This window comes from Hetaerina americana, unplaced genomic scaffold (assembly GCF_022747635.1).
Source record: "Hetaerina americana unplaced genomic scaffold, ioHetAmer1.1.p SCAF_88, whole genome shotgun sequence".
NCBI lineage: Eukaryota > Metazoa > Arthropoda > Insecta > Odonata > Calopterygidae > Hetaerina > Hetaerina americana.
Window position 1 is genome coordinate 933,800 of NW_027287516.1, and position 17,449 is coordinate 951,248.

General features: G+C 39.0%; 1 non-coding gene across 1 annotated transcript; it reads right to left on the reverse strand.

Moving 5' to 3' along the window:
• Positions 1–16,245: 16,245 nt before the first annotated feature.
• On the reverse strand, positions 16,246–16,327 carry TRNAS-AGA (transfer RNA serine (anticodon AGA)). Its single transcript has one exon. It is a non-coding gene; the product is annotated as a tRNA-Ser (tRNA).
• Positions 16,328–17,449: the final 1,122 nt, after the last annotated feature.

Genomic DNA, 17,449 nt, shown 5'->3' on the forward strand with positions numbered 1-17,449 from the left:
ATCCGCGACATTGTTTAGCAGGTCCTGTTGCCTATAACCTTCCCCTTCGGTGATTGTCGGCCCTGGTGGCGGCGCGGTTATGTCCTCGCATATAAACATAGAGGTCGTGGGTTCGATTCCCACCTAGGTAGATTTTCCCCCATCTAGTGCTTGGTTGTATGTGAATGTCTTCAATGCATTGCCTGTAATATAAGGGTTAGGTGGAAGAAGGGACTATTAGTCTCAACCTAGCCCAATTAACTCGACTTTTAAATAAATTGTCCCAACAGTGTTTTCGTGTGTGCCTGAAGAAATCGAGGTTATTTTTTTAATGGTTTTTTAGAAATATTTTCGTCTATACTTATCTCTCCGAGTCATTCAACTCATCCATTTTATCTGACAATATTATCCCTCTCTAGACTAAGAGGATTATCTCGTGGACTCTTTGAGTCATTGGACGATGATCGTGCCTCACCTGGGCACGATTTCTGAGCTCCGGCAAGGACGACAAATGTTTTTAATCTATCAGTTGTTTTTTTATTTGAAGGGATGTATCTCTCCAAACACCCCCTTAAGCATCAATGTCATGGCATCAATCATCTCTCCTGTCACCCTCGATACGTGTGCATCGCATTCTATTTGCCCTCTCTTTGTTTTACATTGGCTTCAAGTCCACAGTCATGAACATCTCTTGAAGTCGTGTTCCAAACCATATCAGTGTACCCTTCAGAGAAGTGCTTGTTCATCTAGCGATAGGTGTTCGAAACGTTAGGGCCAGAGCGAAGGGTCCCCTGGCCCTCAGAAGGACGCATTCGATGACAACTTTCACTCATTTTTAAGCATAGCTCAGAGGTATCTTGAAGCTGAGAATAATTGGATCACAATGATAGGAGAGGATCCAATTTAAAGTATCGTATTGGAATGCAACAATTTCAGAGTGTAAAAATCATTCGCCTTGACTGGGATTCGAACCCAGATCCCTCAATATCCGGTCGAGTGCTTTAGCCACTTAAGCTACCGAGGCGTCCTCTTAAACTCTGAAATTTTGGGGCTTTTAAAGGAACAAGATGTTGTGACGAAATACCGTACATACAATGTCACAGGCATTCGTAGTCGTGCGCAAGGCGCCACAGTCCACGGGGTTAAAGCCAACTTTAAACACTTATGGTGTTTTCACTTTGACAAATTCCAAAGAAACTGCGGGAGATGCCGCAACAGTAACTTTTAACGGAGTCATCCGCTAATGTGCATTTTAATGCAACAATTTCTGAGCGTAAAAATCATTCGCCTTGACTGGGACTCGAACCCAGATCCCTCAATATCCGGTCGAGTGCTTTAGCCACTTAAGCTACCGAGGCGTCCTCTTAAACTCTGAAATTTTCGACACGGCATCTTGTTCCTTTAAAAGCCCCAAAATTTCAGAGTTTAAGAGGACGCCTCGGTAGCTTAAGTGGCTAAAGCACTCGACCGGATATTGAGGGATCTGGGTTCGAATCCCAGTCAAGGCGAATGATTTTTACGCTCTGAAATTGTTGCATTGAAATGCACATTAGCGGATGACTCCGTTAAAAGTTACTGTTGCGGCATCTCCCGCAGTTTCTTTGGAATTTATCGTATTGGATACAAGAGCGTGCTCCATCCAGAGATGTTGCCAAATTACGCCATGTCTCAGGGATGATTCCTGTATAATAAATCCCCTAGTTAATGACGGGTAAGGGTCAATGATATTTAATACACCTTAGCTAGAATGTATTTTGATATCGTATGTTGGTTTAATCGTTTGCTCCGTCCTAACCCACTGTCATTTTTCATTCCATTTAATGGTATTTTATTTCATGTCTTTACCCTGAATATTCCCTCGCCATATCCTTTGCCTACAATTAATAGTTACGGCTGGGATTGATCTTTTCACACACACCATACTTTGTGAGTGTTTTCCTGCGTGGGTTTTTTCTAGGGTTTTCATGTCTGAACTTCCTCGGTTTTTCCCGCAAAATTACTTCTTGTGCTTATTTCTTTCATTATATACACGCATATGACTTTACCATATTTTTATATTCCTTTATATTTCCCCTAATTATTATTAAAATTTGTTGTCTCAGGCGTAACTTTGTGGAATTTGTATAACATATTGAAGTTTGTGGAATTACAAAGTCAATTATTTCATTACAGTTCAACTAATTATTATTGTTTTTGTTGTCATGTATTTTACGATGGGTTAAATAGATTAAGGGATCTTATGGTCTCAATTTCGCCCGAATGAAGATGTTTATCTATCTGTCAATCCCTCCATTCATTTAACGTCCAACCCTTACCAAATTACTCGCCTATCCCTTCTGCCGAAAATTACCTCTGCAGGGGGTCACCTACCCTTATAACTACTACCTTAATATTCTCGAGGGAGAGTAGTCCACGATCGACTGGCGAATTTATATGCGTAGTGCGTACGACAAATAGGTGAACTGGTGGCATCTGGCGGCCATGACGCGGACTATACCACCGCCCAATAGCGACCTAGTTGCCTGAGACCCAATGAACCGTCTTTGCTTGACGGATCGTGGAGCTGTGCGTATGATGTCAGTTATGTCAGTTTCTGTTGTCCTTGTTTTTACTGTTTGTCGAAAATAGAAATTGACGAAATCACGGAGCAAGGAATCAGCACCAGGTTTTGGGGTGAAGTCCGGTGCAAAAGTTATCAAGAAATTACTGAAATGTTGACAGCTGTTAACGGTGATAATGCTCTAAAGAAAACATCCATTTTCAAGTAGATTATGCGTTTTAGAGATGGCCGACAAGACGCCACGGATGATGCAAGGCCGGGACGACCTTCGGCCACCTGTTTGCCGATAACACAACATTGATCGTGTGCGGTCCATTGTCCTTACCGTAAATGCTGAGGTCTACCTTACAGTTCTCAAGCGCTTGAGAGATCGCGTGCGACTAAATTTGACTCTAGGCGATGGATGGATCCTTCACCATGACAATGCACCTGCATATTCAGCATTGATTGTTCGCCAGTTTCTGGAATAAAATTCAATCACTATGAATCTTGATCATTCTGCTTATTCGCCAGATCTCGTCCCCTGCGACTTTTTCCTATTCCCATAAAATGCAAAAATGTGATGAGGGGACATCACTGGGAAGATAAGGACACAATAAAGCAAGAAGCGACGAGAAAACTAAAAAGTCTAACTACCGAGGACTTCCAAGGGTGCTTTAAACAGTGGAAAGTTAGAAGATGGAATAAGTGCATAGCAACGAATGGAGAGTACTTGGAAGTGGACAAAATCGGTGTAGACTAAATTTTGCAAAATAAAGTTTTTATGGCCTCAGTTCGCGTATTTATTGGACAGACCTCGTATTCATAGATCACCATTGGGGTACTTACGATTGTTTAGTATCCACAAAATTATCACACTCTTTGGTTATTTTGAATTAGATCGTTCGTTCAATGTTACATTTACTGGAAACCAACCAGGGACACTTAAAGTAGAGCCGGTCAGTAGACGAACGCCCTACCCATTAATCTCCCGATCTGTTCACATGAGGCCCATCTAGGTCATATGGGGGCGTACGTAATTGGATTTTACCAATAGAAACTGAACATGGAACGCTTGCGGAGATATTGATCACTTCGGTATCACTCAAATGTGGGCCAACGGAAGTTAATGACCACTCCAGAGCTTAACTAGCACCGAAGTCTGCGGAAGAGGATTGATGGATGGATGGATGAGATACGATTCACAAGTGAGTGATTCGGCGACATGCGTTGCTGACTTATTAACTTGGAAACGATGTCCGTCAACTACGCGACACGATTGCTAGAACATTACTGGTATACGTACCGTCAAACTTCATCAAGTTCACTTCTTCAGTGAACGCTTCCATGGGATCAACTTACGCGAAAGGTCCAGAAATCACCATGCAAAAATTAACAAGCCATTGCAATGCTTCAGGTAACCATAAAAGACAAGCATGCTCACATTACTGCATTGTCTGTTTCATTTATTTTCGTCCCATTTAGGCTTAGAGAGTATGGAGGACCAGAAAAATGGCATGAATGCTGAAGTATTCCCGCCTTAGTTAAGTATACATATTTTTTATGTTATATACTTGTTAAGTCAGGTTTTGTTTGGACACAAATAGGAACCGATTCTCATGTACCGCCCAACAGAACGCAAACCCAACATCCTGCTCTTAAACATGCCCCTCTTAAGCTCCATACGTGTATATTTCATTCTTCCTTTCATTCCGTTCAGCATCCCTTTTCTATTCCTCCCCCTTCCTCGTTTGCCCAATATTCACCCCTCTATTACAGTCTTCAACATCTCATTACTGATCAGAGGGCCCTTCATTCATTTTTACTGCCTTCTTAGGATTTTTCCAAACAAACCCCTTTCATCCCCCACCACACCAAGCCCCTCCTCACTAGTTTTCCCTTCGATACATTTCACATTCTCTATCCTTCTCCACAACCACATTTCAAACAACCCCTAATCCATACATATCATCCTGCTCCAGTGACTATGTTTCCGCGTTGGACATAACTACGCGTCAAATCAGTGTTTTAAAGTCTTTTCTTAATAATCTGTCTCAACGTCCCAGTCAAACATTCTATCTTCCTTGAGAAAGCCTCTTTGCCTAGTGCAATTCTTCTCCTTTCGTCCCTACTACCTTGACCATTTTGATCCAAAGCACCTCCGATACACGTAAAATGTTGTACCTGCTTTATATTTTGCCCTCCAATTTTAACGTTTAACTTAGTCTTCCTCTTCCTGGAAAATCTCATTACCTTTGTATTATTTTCATTTATTCTCATAATATATCTATGGCATTGAATATCCAAATGGCTCAGCAATGCTTGCAATCCCTTTGCTGACTGACATATTAAAGTTTCGTAATCAGCAAACCTAACTCATTATACGAATTCCCCACCAACTTTCATTCCTACCTCCATTTCTCCCCATGCCTCTTTAATCATTTCCTCCACACCTACGTTGAACGGCACAGGTGATAATGGCTAACCCTGCCTTACACCTCTTCCTAACACTGCCCAACCGGATTCCCCGTTCCCCACTCGCACCTGAGCAGTTTGAGACATGTACAGGTTGCCCATTAGCCTCCTTTCCCTCCAATCTATTCCTATTTTCTGCAATATACTCATTAGTTTTTCTCAATTCATCAAATGACTTTTTAAAATCTACAAAACAGGAATGTAAGTCCTGATTGTATTAAATAATTCTCTCGAATAATGATCTGATTACTGCAATGGCATCACGCAGGCGTTTCCCCTCGCAGATTACAGTGTAGTTTACGTTTCCGCAGGAGCTCAAGTGGTTAAGAGCATTGGCGTGGCATATAAATAAATAAATAAATAAATAAATATGTATATATATATATATATATATATATATATATATATATATATATATATATATATATATATATATATATATATAAATATATATATATATATATATATATATATATATAACGGTAATTGGGCTGCGGTGGGGAGCGAGAGTAGGGGAAGCCTTTGTTCGGCCGGTCGTACGTCAGGCTCAAGTGCCTTGCCCGGGAATTGAACCTGGGACCACCGGTCAGTAATCCAACGCTCTATCCCCTGGACTACCGCGACCTCATATATATATATATATATATATATATATATACTATATATGATATAATATATATCAAATTAACACTAGCAAACAAAAACACAGAAACACGCCTTCCGAGTTCCTTCCTTCTCTCCCTTGAGAAAGGTGGTTGAACAATGAAAATTCGGAAACGTGTGTTTCTTTTTTGTGTGTTTCTGTGTTTTTGCTTTTCGTCGTTAGTGATGTCTTGATATATATTAACAAATGTATGTACACACACACCCCCACATATAGAAATGTTAATGTATACATATATATATATATATATATATATATATATATATATATATATATATACTCATTTATATAGAAACAGATATAAGGAAAAGGGATAGGAACACACATAAAGGACGAACACAATAAAGGTGGGGAAGGCGGAATCGAACGGATCACAAGAGTAAAAATATTTCCTTGACCGGGACTCGAACACCGGATCTTTCCACTTGCCGGGCGGTTACTCTTAACCTTAATCTTGTGTTCGTCCTTTATGTGTGTTCCTATTATCGCTTTGTGCTGCGTGTAAAAGTCGTCGACCGCTGAAAAATATTCTCCCGCAGAATATCCAGAAAAATATTCTCCGTGCAAATCTGTGCATAATGAAATTGTGTCTGTGTATATATATATATATATATATATATATATATATATATATATATATATATATATATATATATATATATATATATATATATATATATATATATATACGCATGCGATAATAACTTAATGCCTACTATTATATAAATACGACGATGGGTTGAATGAATGAAGGGACCATTAGGCCTCAATTTCGCCCAAATAAAGACCGTTATCTATCTATCAATCTATCTTTACTCTTTTTTCTAACAACTTTGCGTCAAATATTTCTTTTCCTTATGCCTTCACACTTTCGAGATAAGTAAACCGCCCCACCTGCTCAGATCAAAACCTTTTACTTAGCCTTTTTCTTTCTCAAAAAGTCTTATAAACTTTGTTTTACTTTTACGTTTATCCTCACCAAATGCTTATCACACTGATTTCCTAACTTGTTCAGCAAATGAATTTGGCTGACTGGCTAGCTATTTACGTAGTTACATCTTCAAAAATTGTTCATCATTTTGCCTCAAATATTTCGATATCCGGCTTTTAATTACCATTCAAATCCCTAGACCGTCTTTTTTTACCTATTGCTATCATGTTTGCATTCTCGAACATTCTTTATTTGGGTGTGTACTACACAGGAAATAAATGCTTCCTACCTAAAAGTAAGTGGCGAAACTCTGAGGAACATCGAAGTAACTATGCCTGAAATGATGCTATAAAAAATGCGCATAATTGAAAAGGACAATAAAGGCAACAAGACAACATCAGCCTAACAACAAGGCAATAATTAGGTAGCCAAAGCGATGAGTGACGAAATAATGGGACATTCGGACGTAACTACCGTCCATTATTGAGAGACGTCGTACGTTGTCGCTATCGCTCTTGTCGCTCGAGCGACATGTATGCGGAATGTAAACAAAGGGTCACTTAGAAAGAGCAACGAAAAAAATTGACGACCGTCGGGGAATAAATAAAAAAAATGGGAGAACTAACACTGCCTCTTTTTATCATCACTTCCCACCTCTGGCTGGTCGTGAATTTGCAATTCGGATCTCCTGAGAAAGCAGGATGAAGGACTTCCTCTATGTCCCATGATTATGCTTCTGTTTTGTTTACATCACGCTGTGTTTAACGCCTTTTTATTTTTTTAATGTCATTTTCCCGTCGAAAGCAATGAATTCCGCCGTAACGTTGACGCCATATCCCCACACCCTCTCCGATTGTGAGAGCTGTGAGCAAACAATGGGGATGGTTTACCACGACATTAAAACTTCTTGAGGCTTGCACAGAGACTGGGAGACATAACTTTTGCGAGAATTACTTTTGCATCAAACTCGAATTTGTACTGTGATATTCTTCAAAGATGGCCTAAACAGTCAGTCGGTGGATACCCATCGACAGGCTCCGAATATGAAAATTTATTAAATTTTATCTTAGCTCAGGATAGATTTGGTTATTAAGAAAAGAAATGTTTCAGGCATAACTTCGTGGAACTGCGTCGTTTTAAATTTTTTTTGAATTTCGTTACTTAGCAACTTAACTGTTTCCGAAACCAACCTGTAAATATTGCACAGCAACCAAGCCTGAGTTGTGTGACGATGTGTCTTTGGGTGAAATTAACAAAGGTTTGAATTCTATCAAATAATGGATTTCACTTGCCAAATTCATTATTCCATTGAACTATAAATACATATATATATAACATATATATATATATATATATATACATATATATATATATATGTTATGCCAAATCGGAGGAAGGAGTATCGTACACTTCGACCGAATAAATGGAAACGTTGTTTTCGTCAATTCCAGTATAATATATATATATATATATTATATATTTATATATATATATATATATATATATATATATATATATATATATATATATATATATATATATATATATCTTTGTGTGTGTGTGTGTCTTCATAATTTCTTCTTCATTCTCTCCTTCAAACGTTCCCTTGCCAAATCGGAGGAAGGAGTATCGTACACTTCGACCGAATAAATGGAAACGTTGTTTTCGTCAATTCCAGTATCCATGGAGATTTCTTGCGTCATCCGCGGATATACGCAGCTAGAACGTTTTTCTCTACCTAAAAATAATGAATGGGTCCATTCCCATAGCAACGCACGCTCGAGACTGGATGAACTACTGCCGTTATACGGGATCGAGGTTTTCTATTCCCCCATCCCGTGTACTCCGCGAGGTCAGGCCTGTGATTAAAGAATGAAAAACGCGGATTTAATATTTATTCCTTTCTTCTATTTCGCTTAGTCGCTGAATTGAGAGAATGGCAATTTTTCCGAGGGGTCCGCATACCGATATTTATGTGACGAGTCTGTGTATTCATTTGGAAAATCACTCTTCCATTACCATATATTATAGCACAAGTACATGTGACTATTTGAAATCTGGTAAAAAAACAGCCATATATTCTAGCGTAAATTTATCAAATATACTCCCCGGGCACCGTTTTGAAAGGATTTTTACTGAGGTCCTGTTAGTGCATGAATTTGAACTGAAAAAAATACATTCTTTTCATACCCTTAGGCAAAAATGAAACTCGTAACCCTCCGTTCAAATGGGTCCACGTACTGCTGACATTCGCATGACGTCAAATAGATAGACGATAAATCAAATATCCTGCGGGGGGTGGGGGGCGGTGGTCTAGTGGAAAGCGGGTGGGCATTAAGCAGGGACTACCTGTTGCAGTCCTACCTTAGCTGCTGCTGTTGCTGGGAAATGGTAGGGAACCTATTGATTTTCGTCGTTAAGTGGCGTGATAAGCTCATGGGCCCTCGCGTGCCTTTTGATTTGGTTACTCTTCGACCAATGGCGGACTGCACACTGCCCCAAACATCAGCATTGATCCGCTGCCTCTGGAGAGAGTTTATTTTTTTAATGATAAATTTATGCTTCAACGTAGTGGTCAGGTTTCATTTCAACATGCATCGTGAAAAATGTGTTCTTTTTAAGAAAAGTCCTCAGAAATGCTTTTTTTTAAACCAACTATCTCATGTTTTTTCAAAAAAAGAGCGTAAATTGGAAATATTATCATATTTTTTTTGTTTCGGGCTATTGGGAAATCCTATCCATAAAAAACGCAATTTCGTCACTGTGCGTATTTACACTATGAGGGCTATCCAGAGAGTAACCTCCGCTTTCGTACATGGTGAGAATTGGTGGAGGGAACCGAATGGTCGCTGTATTGACGCACACAGTACGTAGGTCAGTACGCCTTGAGCTGCAGAGGTTGGAAGGTCGCACCGCACATTAATTGTTTTCAAAAGCGAGTCAAAATTAAAAATAAAATTTAAATACCCGCCAAATGTGGAGTCCGTTCAATGATTTTTACTGATAAGAAATTTCATAGCTGCTGACGCTCATCGTAGGGAAATATGTGCTCTGTTTTGGACCAAATTAGATGAGTGAATGTGAGATTTGTGCGTCAGCGTTGTGGTTCATTTGAGAGTTAACACAAATGTCAATGATGATAATAACGGAATTGGCCGCCCGTCTTTGGAGAAAAGTAAAAACTTCACCAGAAATTTGACGAAAAGTTCATGAAAACCGTTGTTTTACAATATCTGAAATCTTTAGAATATTTTTCACAGATTTCTACGACTCTATTGAATAGAAACACGACTCAAGAGTTAGGCTTATACATGATTTGTGCTTGTCTCGACGAGGTACTTCAAGAGATGCCGGCGTCGGTTGGCTGCGATATCAGGCGGCAATATTTTATGCTGAAGGAGTTCGTAAACTAGTTCGGAGATACGGCAAATGTTTTACCCTGTTTGGTGAATATGTATAAAAATGGTAGAGATAATTAGTTTTGAGATGAAAATACGAGGGTCATCCGGAAAGTAGTACCCGTTCGTGCCGCATGAAGTGCTGACGACACGAGTAGCCGCTGGACGAGGTCAGATAGCTTCAGTGGCTTGTCTGCCTTCTCTGAGCCAAGTTGCGTGACGCTAGCATTGCCTGTGTTGTTTCTGTGATTGTTTACAATGTTTAAAAAAATTGAGAACGCCGCCAGTTGTGAAGTGAGGGCAGTGATTAAATTCCTCAATGCAAGAAACGTTCGCCCATGTGATATTCATCGCCAATTAAAGGAGGTGTATGGAGACAATGTAATGGACGAGTCGTCTGTTCGGCGGTGGTGTCGCAACTTCAACATGGGGAGGGGGAACACACACGACGATGAGCGTTCGGAGAGACCGTCTGTCATTACAGACCAACTGGTGAGCTCAGTTGACGAATTCGTGAGGAACGATCGGCGCGTCACAATTGATGACATCTGTGAGCATTTTCCCAATGTTTCTCGAACAATTGTTCATGAAATTGTTAAACACCATCTGCATTATGCAAAAATTTCTGCAAGATGGGTCCCTCGCGTATCTCAATGAGCTGGCGGCGAAGGACTATGCAGCAGGAATACAGAAACTTGTCACACGTTATGACAAATGCCTTAATTTGCTTGGAGATTATGTTGACAAGTAGTTTAAAGTATCCTCTTTCAAATAAAATTTTTTATGTTTGTTAATATTTACTTTTGTGTCTTTATTTCACGAACGGGTACTACTTTCCGGATGACCCTCGTAATAACTTTTTTTGTATCTATTCCAGTGTATTTTTATCGCATAACGGAGGTTACTTTGTGGACAGCCCTTGCATTTTGTCACTCTGTATAACAAATGGAAGCAAATGAAAGGTGATTCCTCAGCTATGGTTCAGTCAACTTTGGAAAACGCGACAAATATTTAGGGTATCGATTTGAGAAAACGTTAATTTAAGGATAACATAAAGTTCCGATGAAATCAGCGTTAACGAAGGAATCGGATGCTTCCGGACCAATCTGCATTCATTCTTTACATGGGTAGATCACCATGACAATCCCTTGGTCTTAATCCGGGTGATGCATTTTGGTACGTTTTCATTTTTGTTGATGCAAGAAATTTATAGGGAAATCACAATTTGTCACAAAAGTTAAGAAATTGCCCAATTTAACTCAAATCATCACTAGAAATACCAAATATAAGCTGCCCGCACGCGAGCTGCCGTCACGAACGAAAATCAGGCGTCGCATTATCATGGGAAGGGGGAAACTTCTAACACAAATATTAAAGGTTCTATTTAAACTTTTAGAAAGTTAAAAAAATTTCTCGAGTTTATTAGTTACAAAAGGGAATTGCCATGGAAACGCTTAACAGTCACAGGGGAGAAATCGTAAGAGATTAAGGAATATTGGCTACAAAACCAATCGATATAAGGAATCAATCTTCCCACGCACGATTCGAGGTCAAAATATTGGGAAATAAAATAAACGGCACACCGCTATCAGTACATGGATCATTATTTGATGGTGAACCATTCAAGGTATATTAGAAGACCGCCTAGATTTCTTAGCCCCTCTTTCATCTACCTTTTAGGAGTTTTAAGAATAAGTGTATAGCAGCCACGGAAGAGTCTAATCTTAATATCCTTATTCTACCTTTCCCTGTCATCAACTCCCCCCTCCTTGTGAAAACATCTTTGCCGGACGCAATTCTTCTCCATACGTCCCTAGTAATTGTTTATAATACGAAATTGTGTGCCAATATGTGGAACAGACGAACGGTTACGTTTCAGTGTAAAACTTGAGGATTTGAACTATTCTAAGGTGCTAAACTCGATCCCCTCTATGCCATATTTTGGGTTTTCATTTCATATCGCTATTATATGAGTTGGAGAGGAGAATACTTTTAATTGAGAGCATATTTTCATGTATTGATACAATATCTTGTTGTGTATGTCGATATCGGTTCATATAGAACTTTCGATTTTATTGGCCCTTTATTAAAGTATTTACAACCATGTTCTTTTTAAGAATCACGACAGGCATATTACTGTAAAATGGCCTCACCTTTCGGGTTTTCACTCCAAACTCTAGTTTTTCACCTTTCTTCAATTTTCGTTTCTTCAATGACTCTTTTCCTACCGCAGTTCTTCTCCTTACGCCCCTACTACTAAGACATTTTGGGCCAAAACCTTTCCGGAATACCAAAACTGTTCCACCCGCTATAATTCATTAACCTCTCTTTAAGCACTTTCTATTATTAATATCGATTCTCATCCCATACCTGTCGCACTGAATTTCCATATAGCTCAGCAATGCTTGCAATCCCTTGGCTGACCCTTTTTCGTTGACTTTTTATCTGCTGCTGATCTTCGCAACTCCTTTTTCCCAGAATAATTATCACTCCAAACCAAATTTTCCATCATGAAATGTATTAATTTTGTGACCTTGTGGAAGAATACTTGGAGCTACAGAAATCTGAGTGTACATATATATATAACAGATAAATATATATGTATATAAAACAGATATATATATACATATATACATATATACCCCCTTATTACTTATCATTACCCCCTTATTCATTCGAATGAATAATCACCGGTATTCCTGCAATTCTGCCTCACTCTCTTCTCTTCCTATCCCTTCACACGCAAATTCCCACAACCTTTCATTCGACCAGTGTTTTGATCTTAGCATCTTATAATCCCTACCCGATTCAGCCACCAATGGAGGTGGGGACTCCAGAATCCGCGTTTATCTTAGCTTTCCGATCTTTCAAAATTCCCACCCTTAACTGCCTTCTTTAATTTAACTGCCTCTCAGCATTCCCTGCACACCTCCCCCCACAAGATCCCTAACTGCTCTCCGGAAAATGTTAAGTCTTACTTGCAGAAGACCTCGGAGAAGGCTGAAAGCTTAAACAATCTACAATGTGAGTGTCCTTTTAAATGTCACTATTTTATAAGAACACTAACACGTTATTTCTTAATAATTTCGACGGAATTTAGCTCAATCTTCTTTGGATGAAATTTCTAATATCCTGAGCAACGATTGTAACCCTTTCTTTGTAGGTTCCCCACACCTTCCACCACCGATTTGAAAACCCCTAACCCCCTTACTCCTTACCCTTTCCTCCTGGAGCTGCACTCCCCGCAAAACACATTAATGGTTGCTCGCAGAGTATTGATGTAGATGTTGCTGGCTTGACCACAGCTAAACCCCTAGCTAAAACATGATTTTTGGGTGAACGTAATTGGATCTATGAATTCCTCACCGAGTTTCATTTCTTTCTCCAGGTCATCCCATGGTAGAGGAAGTTGTAGAGGAGGCAAGAGAATGCATCACTCATAACCCCTTTTGCAAACAGACCCTGCCACACGCCCTTGAGGCGGTTTGTAGGGTAGATTTTGTAAATTTACCCTCCTCGTAACTTTTGCAGTGGTTATGGGTGGAGACTATATTTGGTGTAGTGCAAAAAAACCCTCAAATGGAAGGAATTCGAGGTTGAATGAACTCCGAATATTTTTGATTCGGAGGAATACACAATTTTGGAATTTTGGACAAACAACACTGAGTTGTATTTTCATGACTTCATAACGAGTAAGCGAGAGTCAAGGGTGAAAATGAATATTTCGAAACATTCCGTATGCCTGTTTGGAAATTGACGCAAAATTCCTGCAATTTAACTTATGGAATCCGTAATTATCCAACGATTGTGGAATTTGAGGTTAACGACCTCTCCGTTGATTTCACATCCACGGATTCCAGGGTCAAAATGCCGGCCAGAATTTTATTATTATTGCATGGACCGATTTGAAGTTTCAAATCTTGAATTAATTCGTTTTCATCTGTGAATCCATCTTTCGAACCGTCTCATATTAAATGTATACCTTTATATGATTTAAATTGACCTTTTTATTTTCTAATGAACTCGAGCCGAGGAAAGGGTGTCGTTATTCGATTAATCAACCCTCTTTTCCACGTGTAAATCTTGTTTTAAAATTGCTCGGATCGCGTTAAGAGGCCAAATTCCAATTATTCTGCTGAGCGGGATATATTGATTTTCAATTGTTTGGGATTTGGTATTCCCTTGGCATAATATGCTGTTCATTATTTTTCGTATAATTTGAAAACGCGCGGTTTTTTGTCCGAACGACCAACACTCGCTCTGAGAATTGACCTTGTATTTGTTCTTTTCCAGAAAGTAGCAACCACCCAGATATTATGCAAAAATGACCTTTACGCTATTTCCTTTCGGGTTAGGTGGAGATAATCAAAAACTTATTTAATGTTTTCCTATTTGGAAATATACTACTTTTACCTAGATAGGTAGGTATATGGAAACTCCATATTTAGCTCCAGGGTGTGTGACGGACGGTAATTCAATTCCAGACAAGTAATTTAAAAGATATATTTATTTATTTAATTTCATTTAATTTATTTATATATACCCTGTAACCCACCTCCAGGGTGTGTGGCATGGGGTGAATACACACCAGACTAATTTTTACCCGAACATGACCCTACCGCGGTCGAACAATGTTATTGTGATCCCCTGTCGTTCGTGGAAAAAATGACATCTTAAATCTATCTGTTCTATATTTAATCTCTCTAATTATACTAATATGATCTCTCCTTCCGTAGTACGAGGGGGGTGACAATACATTTTCAACATCACTGCTAAAGAGACATCCTTCCAATTTATACAAGAGATTCAGTCTGTATTTTAACCTTCGCTCCATTGAGTGATTCCCAGCCTAGCTGCTCTAATATTTTGGATACGCTACCAAGTTTATCATAGCAACGCTTCACAAATCTAGCTCCCCTTCGATGCACGCGATCCAATTAGGCAATTAATCCAACTTCATGAGGATCCTTGAGGATATATTTGCAGCATAATCTAAATGAAGCCTAACCAATGACAGATAATATTTCTCTTTGAACTTTTCATTACATTTACTAGGTACTCTTCTAATAAATCCTAATTTTTTGTTAGCTTGTCCAGATATATGAGTGAAATATTTGGAATTTCGATGAAAATGATGCATGTGCTAAGGCATCTAAGGGTGAGATACTTTTCTATGATTTGGTTACGAGCCGACAGTAAAAAGTATTATAAGATTATGGAATTTTTTTATAATAACAACATACTTTTCTACTAACCGCGGTCGGACAATGTTATTCCGATCCTTTACCGTTCGTGGAAAAATTGACATCAATGATAAAATAGATTACACGTAAAAAGACAATCACATTCCAGAAATTGTAAGCTTTCGGCCTTCTCTGAGGCCTTCTTTTACTTTTATTTATTTACCTGTACTTTAGTACCCTGCAAGGCTCCGCTAGGGTGTGTGGCAGAGGGTGAATAATACACACCAGACTATATTTGAACCGAATATGACTCTAATGCGATCGGACAATACTATTCTGATCTCTAATCTTCCCTGCACTTAATTTCTCTAATTTTATTGACATGATCTCTCCTTCCGTAGTACGAGGGGGGTGACAATACATTTTCAACATCACTGATAAAGAGACCCCCTTCCAATTTATACAAGAGATTCAGTCTGTATTTTAACCTTCGCTCCATTGAGTGATTCCCAGCCTAGCTGCTCTAGTATTTTGGATACGCTGCTAAGTTTATCATAACAACGTTTTACAAATCTAGCTCCTCTGCGTTGTACGCGATCCAAGTCGTAAATTAATCCAACTTCGTGATGATCCCATATCCCACTAGTAGCATATTCTAAATTATGCCAAACGAACGAAATATAACATTTATCTATATAACTCTTTAATAACATTTGCTTAGTAGTCTTCTAATAAATCCTTATTTTTTGTTAGCTTGTCCAAATATTTCCCCGTTTATATTTCGACCCGGAGATACCGTAAGTAAGGGTGGTTCGAAAAAAAAAGTTAATCTCGGGTGATGTGGAGCGTGGATTTTTATGGTTCGAAAAACCGCTTTTCATATGCTGTGAAATATGAGAATATCGGAGGTATCTGAATCATGGGCGTGGAGTAGGATGCAAAAAGGTGAAGTGGGCAGAAAGGAAAACAAACGAAATGAATTGCTATGGCGGGCGAGGAGAGGGGATTGTTGGGGGAAATCAAAAGTGACCGACGACCATGGAGTCTCTTCAACCGCTTTACCTCGCTAAAAAATTCGCAGCCGGTAGGATTCGAACCTACGCTCCCAGAGGGAATCTGATTTCTAGTCAGACGCCTTAACCACTCGGCCACGACTGCCTATGGCACTCTGTACAATTGCACAATTGTATCTATGAGAGATCTATGAAGCATGGTGAGGGAGGAGATGAGAATGATTGGGAGAAATCCTAAGGAGATAGGAAAGGGTGGTTTGACGGTGCTTTGAATGGTAATAAGTTGTTGAGAACTGTGATAGATGGCAGGAAATTAGGAAAGTGAATAAGGGGTGAGAATAGATTAAGGGGAGGAAGGAAGTATGCGGAATTGAAGCAGAGACAATCGCAATTTTGGATGTCAGGCTATTGATCTGCTGGGATACACAAAGAAATATATGTTGGTTCTGTATGCGTCCTACATAAGCCTGTCTAAACTGTAATATACTATCTGATGAATATGATTTCTCTGTCTACTAACGTTTTGAAAACACGGACAATCATTCAGACCTCAAAATGATTGTTGATCAAGTGGTGATTGTTGGCGCAACTGGGGCATCAATCCATTCAATTGTAGCGATAATTTTTGCCCTCTCTTCCAGGTCGTCTAACTTGCAATCAAGTGAGATTTTATTTTATTCAACAAACTCTTTACATCTACATCTACTTAATACCCCGCTAGCCGCCGCAAGGGAGTGTGGCGGTGAGTGTTAGGGCACCACCCGTAATAAGAAAAAATATAATCGCATGCAAAAGCCACAAATTTATTCAATCCATAAACAAAATATGGTATACATCAATGTAAAAAACCCTTAAAACCCACACATATTCAAACACACAAACTACCAACTAACATACGCAGGCGCCTAAAAATGTGCCTGACATATTTGCAATGCTTAATTTTGTTCCGACTTGTAAATTAAATGTTTTTGATTTTCTAAAATTACTTTGGTTTCTTAATATTATGATTCTTCATAGTTCGTGGGAATAATGAGTATTTGTATCTATCTGTACTGGAATCTATCTCCCCTATTTTATCTTTGTGTGGTCTGATCTACCTAAATAGTGTGGGGCCTTTATAATACCTTTGGTGAAATCGTTGAACTCGTGTGTTCTGAACCTCTCTAAAATTCTAAGTCTCGCTTTAAGGCAACAAACTCTTTAAGGTATCAACATGTCTTCTCGACTGACTCTAACCCTTATTGGATTATAGGTTGTGAATTACAAT